The 10,237-nt window shown below is 33.6% G+C and overlaps 1 pseudogene; it reads left to right on the top strand.

Annotated features, from left to right (window-relative positions):
• Positions 1 to 1,675: 1,675 nt before the first annotated feature.
• On the top strand, positions 1,676 to 2,964 carry LOC124514288 (T-complex protein 1 subunit zeta-like; annotated as a pseudogene).
• The last annotated feature ends 7,273 nt before the right edge of the window (positions 2,965 to 10,237 follow it).

Here is a 10,237-nt window from a genome sequence, read left to right as displayed (position 1 = left end):
AAACAGTTAAATATTTTTTTTTCTTTACTGGAATTAGAGGCAAGGACCAATTGGGGGATACAAATGATTTACAGTCTTTCATTCATATGGGTGAATGTTTACATGCTAAAATATATAGTTTTGAAATAATGAGAATCAGTGAAAAATGGGAAAAATTGAGTGGGCCTTTTAGGATAAGTAACACTTCCGTAATTCTAAATTTTAGCAATGCTATAATGGAATGGGGTGAGGAAAGGGAGCGGTGGTGGCATTTGGGTGTTGGGGGAACCCATGACCACAAGAAAGAGAAGAAAAGTGCAAGATACATTGAAGGAAACTTCTAAAAGTAATTGTCAGGCTGGAAATTGAAGTATTAAATTAAATGAAATCAAGTTCCCAAACTCATGATTATGAAAAATAAGTGGAGTTTTAGGGAAAGGCTTTGTGGAAAAGGTAAAAATGAGACTGGTAGACCAGCGCTGCACAAATAAATGGGCAGGGGAAAATAAGTTTATGTCCATGTGACTTCCTAGAATTAAATATAGGCTTCAGCAAAGCTTTATCTCTGAAATACTAAACTTACAACTTTTAGTTTTCCTATTGTCACATCGCAATAAATATTCACCAAACAGGAAATTAAAAAGAAATATTCTGTGTGAATTGAAATGTACTTTCAAATCTCTGTTTTTGATACCCAAATATACCTAATTTTGTTGAAGGTACCAGGTACTCTGAAGTTAGATTTCACAGGAAGTTGAGATTCTCCTTTCTTTCTTGAACTCAGTGAAATTCTTCAGCAGTGTAAATCCCTTTGAAGTCAGGTCGATATGCCAATGTTGAATCAAATTTTGTGAACTTCAAAGCTCACTCTGTTGTGGAGGATATCCTGGTGAGGCTAGATATTGCAAAAAGAAATGAGACTATGACTTGAACATTTTAACTAACTTGGTTTCTAAAGTACTATTTCAGGTTTCTTATTCTGTGAATATTCATATTTTTCATATACTTAAAATATTTAATACTACAGCATTATTACCATATTCCAAAATTTTACTTTATGCTTATTTGATCCACAGAAGTCTGATGAACTTACTTTAGATTGGAATCTTACTTTACTTTTATCTTACATGAAGGAGTTTGGGGAAGAGCAAAGAATTTAGTAGTTTAGAAGCTTCATGAAGACATCAGCTATGTGTCCTTAAGTAAAGTGCATTCAAAAATTAATTTTAAAAATCTATATCACAAAATTTTGATAAGAATATATAATAATGTGTGTATAAATGCTTACCATTCAATTATAGTAAATTTAAAGCATTTTAGTAAAGTTAGTTTCCTTTTTTTCCCCATGAAAGACTAAAAATTTTCAGGACCACAAATGTTCAGATTAAAGTGTTTAATTAATCACTCCTAGTGGTTAATATATGGTCAATATCTCCCATTGTTATAATGAGATACTGCTATATTAAAATACTATTATAGAGTCTTCTTCAAACAAGTCAAAAGCAATTACAAAAAAGTGACATTAAGCCTTCCAATACCACTTGAGAGCAAACACTTCCTATTTAATTAAATGACCAGATCCATTCTTTATCAAATACGTATTAAGAGTAAATTCTGTTTTAGGCACTATTTTCAAAAAAAAAAGAAAAGAAAAGAAAAGAAAAGAAAGAAACAGCTCTTCCTGTGCTGGTTAGCTATGGTGGATGTGAAAATCCTGAATCCTGAGGCTGAGGTGGCCCAAGCTCAAGCAGTACTGATAGTCAACATCAGTGTGGTCTAAGGGTCAGGATTTGCTGAGGACCAACTTGGAGACTAAGTGAGCCGTGGAGATGCTTATTTCTGGTACCAGAGACATTAAATTTACTAAATATGGTAATGTGATGCTTCATGAAATACAAATTCAACACCCAACAGCTGCCTTACAAGGCAAAGTAGCAACAGCCCAGGATGACATAACTGGTGATGACACCACTTCCAATGACCTAATCATTGACAAGTTGCTGAAACAGGCCCTCTGCATTTCTGAAGGTCTTTATCCCTGAATAACAGAAGGATTTGAAGCTGCAAAGGAAAGGCACTTCAGTTTTTAGAACAAGCCAAAGTAAACAAAGAAATGGACAGGGAAACATTTATAGATGTGGCTAGAACATCTCCTCGTACTAAAGTGCATGCTGACCTTGCTAATGTCTTAACAGAGGCTGTAGTGGACTCCATTTTCACCATTAAAAAACAAGATGAACCAATTGATCTCTCTGTTGTTGAGATCATGGAGATGAAACATAATTTTGAAACTGATACAAGCTTAATCAGAGGTCTTGTTTGAACCTTGGGGCATGACATCCTGATGTGAAAAAAAAAAAAAAGATGCATATGTCCTTACATGCAATGTGTCATTAGAATATGAAAAAATGGAAGTAAATTCTGGCTTTATTTTACAAGAGTGCACAAGAAAGAAAGAAACTTGTAAATACTGAAAGAAAACTAATTGAAGATAGAGTTAAAAAATAATAGAACTGAAAAAGAAAGTCTGCGGTGATTCAGATAAAAGATTTGTTGTTAACCAAAAGGGAATTGACCTCATTTCCTTAGATGCTCTAACAAAAGAAGGCATAGTAGCTCTCTGTAGAGCTAAAAGAAGAAATATGGAAAGGCTGACCCTTGCTTGCAGTGGAATTCTTTTCATGACCTAAATACTGATTGTTTGGGACATGCAGGACTTGTCTATGAGTATGCATTGGGAGAAGAGAAATTCACCTTTATTGATCAATGTAACCATCCTCACTCTGTCATTTTAGTGGTCAATGGACCAAATAAGCAAAATTCACTCAAATCAAAGATGCAATAAGAGATGGCTTGACAGCTGTTAAAAATGCTACTGATTATGGCTGTGTAGTTCCAGGTGCTGGTACAGTGGACATGGCATTGGTAGAAAATATAAGCCTAGTGTATAAGGCAGCACCCAGCTTCTTCACTCCAGCGCTTTGATTGCCAGCAACATTCTCCTGGTTGATATCATGTGAGGTGGAATGTCTTCTCTAAAAGATGAATTGAAGATTCCCTTGTGTCTTTTGAATCATGAAGACTCTACACAGTGATCCTAAGAATAAAGCTATGCAATTTTTGTCCAAGCTTCATATGATTTTCAAGGGAATTTTCTTTTCTCATATGAAAAAAAGAGAGAACACTGACGCTCAAATTCTGAAGTTTTGAAAATACAATTACAGAATTTTTTTTAAATTGCACTGCAGTGTCCACACATTAAGCAGTCCATTTTTACCCAATGAACAGGATAATTTGCTTTAGCTTCAGTGATATAAAAGTACCATATTAGATAAGTATATGTTATCTACCTTGTTATTAAATGTTCCTTGAAAAACATAAATAAATAGAGAGAGATAATAAATAAGCAAGCAAACAAATACCTCTGTCCTTGTGGAGCTTATATTTTATAACATTTATGTGTGTAAATATATATTACATATATGTTATATATTTTTAATATGTAAAATTATGTATAAGGATAAATATAAAATCATTTTATTTATTATAATTTATTTTAAGTAAATTATATAACAGTAGGAATTCTTATAGAAGAAAAAAAAAAAAAACACAGAGCAGGATTAGGTGTTTCAGCACGGAAGGAGTCCCTGGAATGGAGGTTGAATTCTACACAAAGCTGGAAGAGTAAGCATTATGAATTACTGGGGAGAGTAAAGTAGAGGCAGTGACAGTGCGAATGATCTAAGGCAGGAAGGGGTCATTTCAAGTGTTTGACCAGCATGGTTTTTTGGAAGCAAGGAGGAGACTAACAGGAAATGAAAAGGTGGGGATAATTATGTAGGGCCAATAACGCTATTTCAGAATTTTCAATTACATCGTGAGTGAATTAGCAAGAGACATGGGTGGGATTTGTGGGGAAGATGTAATTGTTTTGGTTCATAGTTTGAAAGGACAGCTCTGACTGCAATGTTGAGAATAAACATCAGAAGGACAGGGGTGGAGCAGGACGGCAGTGAGAGGCTACTGCAGTCATCAGAGGGAAGGGTGAAAGGGGCTCCTCTGGGAGTGCCCTCAGTGTAGGAGGGGGAAAGTGGTCAGGTGCTGATCATACTCTTAAAGTGGAATCAACAGGGTTACCTGTGGGGTTATGCATGGCGCATAAGATGAAGTGAGGAGTCACAGATGACCTGTAAATTTTTCTTCCATGATGAAAAGGACTAAGTATATTTAAAAGACAGACATCTGGGGCGCATCTGGATAGCTCAGTCAGTTGAACGGATGACTTTTTTTTAATGTTTATTTATTTTAGGGGGAGGAGATGCAGACACAGAGAAAGGGGGACAGAAGATCAAAAGAGGGTTCTGAGCTCACAGCAGTGAGCCCCATGCAGGGCTTGAACTCATGAACTGTGAGATCATGACCTGAGCCAATATCTGGCACTTAACTGACTGAGCCACCCAGGTGCCCCTAGCAGCTGACTCCCCCAAGTGTCTGACTCTTGATATGGGCTCAAGTCTTGATATCTTGGTGGGATCAAGCCCCCACCCCCACACAGTACACTTGGGATTTTCTCTCTCCCTCTCTCTGCCCCTCCCCTACTCCCACACACACTTTGTGTCTCTCAAAAACAAACAAAAAAACAAACAAACAAAAAAGACAGACATATTGGTGGTAATTTAGGCAGGCAACCATCATGATTCTTATAATTTGGTCTGGCCCAGGTCACAGCGTTGCATTTCTGGGCTCATAGAGTATGAGTTAACCTACAACAAGAAGCTTAGGGGGACCAATATTTTCATATATATCTTGGCACAAAGTATAATTTCTGATACCTCCAATTGAATGAAACCCTGCCAAGCAAATTCAAAGAAAATATTATCCCCCAAGTTTTTAGTCTTAATAGCTGGTTTTTAATGAAATGGATAGGTTTTAGAGAAAGAATTAAATGTATTGGAAAAAATGAATTGCCAGAACCAGAACAAACAAAAAAACAAACAAACAAAAAAGACAGACATATTGGTGGTAATTTAGGCAGGCAACCATCATGATTCTTATAATTTGGTCTGGCCCAGGTCACAGCGTTGCATTTCTGGGCTCATAGAGTATGAGTTAACCTACAACAAGAAGCTTAGGGGGACCAATATTTTCATATATATCTTGGCACAAAGTATAATTTCTGATACCTCCAATTGAATGAAACCCTGCCAAGCAAATTCAAAGAAAATATTATCCCCCAAGTTTTTAGTCTTAATAGCTGGTTTTTAATGAAATGGATAGGTTTTAGAGAAAGAATTAAATGTATTGGAAAAAATGAATTGCCAGAACCAGTGGAGTTTTAATTATTTAGATAATTAAAGTTGTCTTTTGAAAGGTATTGTATGGAATGAGTAAAATAAAATATCAAAAACAATTACTTTTAGAGGCAGTTAACACTAAAACCAGAATCTTACAAATTACCCAAAGCAATTTAGTTTATAGTGGGTGAAGGAGTGGTTAAAGTGTTTTTGCAACTAAATAGATTTTGGTTAAAATACAAATATCCAATATACTTAGCTATTTTTAGCTTCCTTCTCTTCTCAACAAATGAGATGATAATAATCACTTTATAGAATTGGTATATGATGATATATGCAAATACTTGCAATAAAATTGCCTGTAATTATGTGTAAAATATATACAAATTACTTAGCACAGTATTTAAATGTCTAGAATGTAGGCACCCACATAGCCAGCATTCTTTTTCCTTAATATATTAAATTCTCATTTTCTTTTGGAAGAGAACCTCCTTGCCATTGAATAGGATCTATTGAGACTATAGTCTGGAATGGTGTCAATTAGGGCTGCTAAACTGTTATAAAAAAAACATAAACACAAAAATATGGATAGTTCCAATATAGTAGAATTGTATTTGTCATTTACATATGAGTTAAGTATAGGTGTTACAGGATGTGGGAAGCTCTCCTCTGGATAGGGATTCGGAGATTTATGATAGGTCTCATTGGATGACTTTACCAACCCCTAAAGCTTGTTGGACCTCTGTATTCAGTCAGCAGAAGGGTAGAACATGGAGGAATTTTGTCTACTTCTTAAGAGACTAGGGCTTTTGGGGTGGCTCAGTCAGTTTATCATCCAACTCTTTGATTTCAGTTCAGGTCATGATTTTGAGGCTTGTGGGTTCAAGCCCCCTGTGGGACTCCGTGCTGACAGTGTGGAACCTACTTAGGATTCTCTCTCCCTCTCTCTCTGCCTCACACCCACTCTCTCTCTCAAAATAAATACATAAACTTAAAAAAAAGAGAGATTAGAGCTTTTTGTGTATAGTCCATTGACAAATTTGTCATATGGCCATACCTAACAGAAAAGGGAAGCTGAAAAATAGACTCCTCAGCTTAAGCTATTTCTCAGCTCTAATTTTATATACTGTAAAAATGAAAAAGGAATTTTGGTGGATGACTAGCCATGTTATCCAGTCATTGAACTATACCCTAGGTCAAATGTAGCACCTGTATTAACCAAATATACATTATCGTCTTTTTAACTGTATGTTTTTAGAGTTGTTTTCTCAGTGGTTGATCTATGAATTATAGAATATATCTCAATTTATCAAAATCTACCTCAGATTTATGCATACAATTTCAGTGAAATATAGACAATTTGTTTCACTATAGTTCCCTTCACTTCCTTTGTGCTATTATTGTCGAATATGTTACATCTATATATGTTACTAATCCAACAATATAGTGTTATAATCATGGCTTTATATAATTTTAAGTCTCCTGAAGGAACTAAGATAAAAAAAGAAAAACATATTTATAACTGTTTTTTTTTTTAATTTACCTTCTTATTTACCATTTCTGGTATTCTTCATCTTTTACTATGGAGTAGAGTTAATATCTGATGTCAATTCTTTGCTACACAAGAGCTTACTCCTCCCTCCCCTAATTTGTGCTGTTATTGTCAAAGAAGATATGTGCCTATATGCTATAGGGCTAACAATTTGATTTCATAGATATTGTTTATGGTATTATTTTTAAAAATCAATAAAGACTAGAAAGGAGAAGAAATGTGTAGTCACACTGTCTTTTTGCTACAAAATTACCTTTATGGCAAAATTTATATCAATTAGAATAACTGTCTGGTAATGCTTGCCTTTAGCCTGAATAACTTCCTTTAGTGTTTCTTGTAAGGCATGTCCACTAGCAACAAATTATCTGTTTATTTCACTCTTGCCTTCATTTTGAGATAGTTTTGCTGTGTATAGGATTCTTAATTGACAGCTCTTTTTTTAAAGAACCTTGAATAGGTTATCCCACCACCTTCTGGCCTCTATTGTTTCTGATGAGAAATCAATGGTTAATCTTATAGGTATTCTCTTGTATATGATGAGTTGTTTCCTCTTGCTGCTTTTAAGATTTTCTCTTTGTCATTAGCTTTCAACATTTTGACTATGTTTATGACTACTTATGGATCTTCTAAAATTTATCCTACTTGGGATCTTTTGAGTTTCATGAATGTAAAAATCAATGTTTTTAATCATATGTGATGTTTTCAGCCATTATTTCTTTGAACAATTTTTATGCTTTTTTCTCTTCCTTCTTTCCTTCTGGTACTCACATTAGGCATGTTTTGATACTTTCAACGATGTCCTAAATGTCTCTGATGTACCATTAATTTTCCTGCATTCTTTTTTTTTCTTTCAATTCTCTGTTGTATATGTTCTGATCATCTATCTTCAAGTTTGTTTATTCTTTCTTTTGCCAGCTCATGTCTGTCCTTTTAGAGAATTTTTCATTTCCACTATAATTTCCAATTAGTCTATCATACCTAATATATCTAACAGTACTAATATTTTCTAGGGAAAAAAATCTTAACACTCTTTCACCTAGTAATAAAATTTCATTCAAATCCAGGTTTTTCACCATTACAATCTAGGTAGGCAAAAATTAACAATAATCTGTATCATGATCTCACCTTCTATCATTTTCAACCATCAAAAATACTGCAGTGTGGTGCAGTGGTAAAGAAGTGAGATAAACCTTCAGAAATAGTAAATTAAAACGTTAAAGCTACTGCTTACATGATAAATCAGAAAACTACAAAGCCGGTTCAAAACTCAGTTCTTCAGATGGTGATAATGTGTGCCTTCAATTCTTCAAAATATTATAAAAATAGAATAACTTCATACATACTAAAACTTTATAAACCATAAAAATACACATAAATATTTAATTTTATTAAAATTACTAGAATAAAATATTTGTGTAATAAAATTCCACAGTGCAACAAATAATACATGTAATATTATGTAACATATTTTATGTAACATTTGACATACTTATCAAATTAAGATAAAGTGCAAACTATATGAACTGACGGTTAAATATACCTACTCAGTTGGCAGTGTTACTCAGAAGGATAATGATATTTATTGCAAGGTAAAAATTTATCTGGGCTACTAAGAGAAATAAATGTCATAAGGTCAGTGATTCAGAGGAGTATATTCAGAGGTCAAAAGTCATCATGGAGATACAGCAAACATTAGGAAAGAGAGACTACAGAATTTGTCATTTTAGTTGCCCAAAAGTGAGGGTCTTAAGAACAGGGGATACATTGTGACCAGATTAAGCTTAGGTTAAACTGTGTATACCCTGAGATCGCATTCCTCCATCAAGTTAATATTAAAATAAGAAAAAAGCCCATGTAAAACTTTAAATTAGACATTCCTGCACATTCCTCCTTTAAATGAGATAGTTTGCCAGTAATATTGCAAAATAAGCTAAGTATATTTTAATATGCCTGTGCTCTCTGGAGAAATGCTGGTGAAGTGTACATGAAAGGTCAAAGACCAGGCAACGATTGAATAGAAAATAACTATAAAATAAAACTCGAGAACTAAAGTGGGAGTGAAAATAACAGTTATGACTATAACTTTCCTAAGAGAGATTCACTGTAATTCAAAATGATGAATTAACACTTCAGTAAAAAGTGCATTCAACAAATGGCCACTATAAAATGGGGATGTTGGGGAACATCGAGTATTTGAATACAATTTTGGAAATATAATATTTATTCTCAGAATATTTTTACTAAAAGAGTTTACCTCTCTTTTATCCATCCATTTGTCAATTTAACAAATATTTATTAATTTGTACTCTATTAAGTTATGGCGATACAAAGAAGACAGCCCACTCTTTACACTCTTAACTCATGTGTAAACACTTGCCCAGTAAAAAGACATTTAGAAACAAATATAATTCCACAAGAACACACTGTATATTATACATTACTATTTTTGGTGGATTTGAATCACCTTAATGCATGAGTATTTTCTATCAAAATTTTGAATCCTTATAACACTCACAATTTCGGGATACTATTTTATTCGTTGACATTCATTCACCCAATCATATTTGTATAACACAATCTTTTTTTTCTTTCCTTTTTTATTCTTTAAAAAAAGAAAAAAGTATGAAAATATGCCAAAATTTTAATGCCAAAGCAAAGAAATTTAAGTGATGGAAGTTGTATCAACTGTTTATAAGTAAACATTTTATATAATTATTCCTTTTTTTAAGTCTTTTACTCCATGTGGCTCACTTCCTTGAAATGAAAAACATATATTTTTTGCATGTATTTGTCTCTACAGACATGCATCTTCTTAAACAAGTTTTATTCAATAAAATATTTTGTACCTCTAAAACTTTCCTTATTTTACTAGACTGTAAATCTGTGAAAGCACAACGCTTTTTAATTCCACGGATTGTCAATTAATTGCCTGCTGAGATTCTGCCCTTGTAGCCAGCTGAACCACCACTGCTCTGAAAATTGAATGGAGCTATTTGCTCCAGTTGTAAGTTATACCCCTATGCCAGATAAACCACAAATGATTAATTCTTAAGTTATACAAGAAAGGTTTTGCATTTCTTTTGTGCAATTGATTTTCACTGTTGGCTACTGAGAATATTATTACAAAGCGCCATTTATAATGTTTTTTAATATAATGTGGTGAATTTACCTTCCTATTCTCAGGGACCTGAAATTTGAAGTTTATTGAACAGCTCTTGTCATTGTTTTTTAACAAAAGATTATATTATTTGAGAAAAAAAATGGTAGTCATTGCTTTCAGATTACTGTGTGACTAGGAAAAAACACATTTTGGAAAGTGATAGGATGTATTTATTAAGAACAGCAGCCTCTCTTTAAATCCACTATTTTTACCTTACATGTTAGTTAAAGCAATGTGCATACTTCAACAGAT

This window comes from Lynx rufus, unplaced genomic scaffold (assembly GCF_022079265.1).
Source record: "Lynx rufus isolate CCGP_SWC_20201006 ecotype Redwood Valley unplaced genomic scaffold, mLynRuf1.p SCAF_2, whole genome shotgun sequence".
Classification (NCBI taxonomy): Eukaryota; Metazoa; Chordata; class Mammalia; order Carnivora; family Felidae; genus Lynx; species Lynx rufus.
This window is presented reverse-complemented; position numbering and strand designations above follow the sequence as displayed.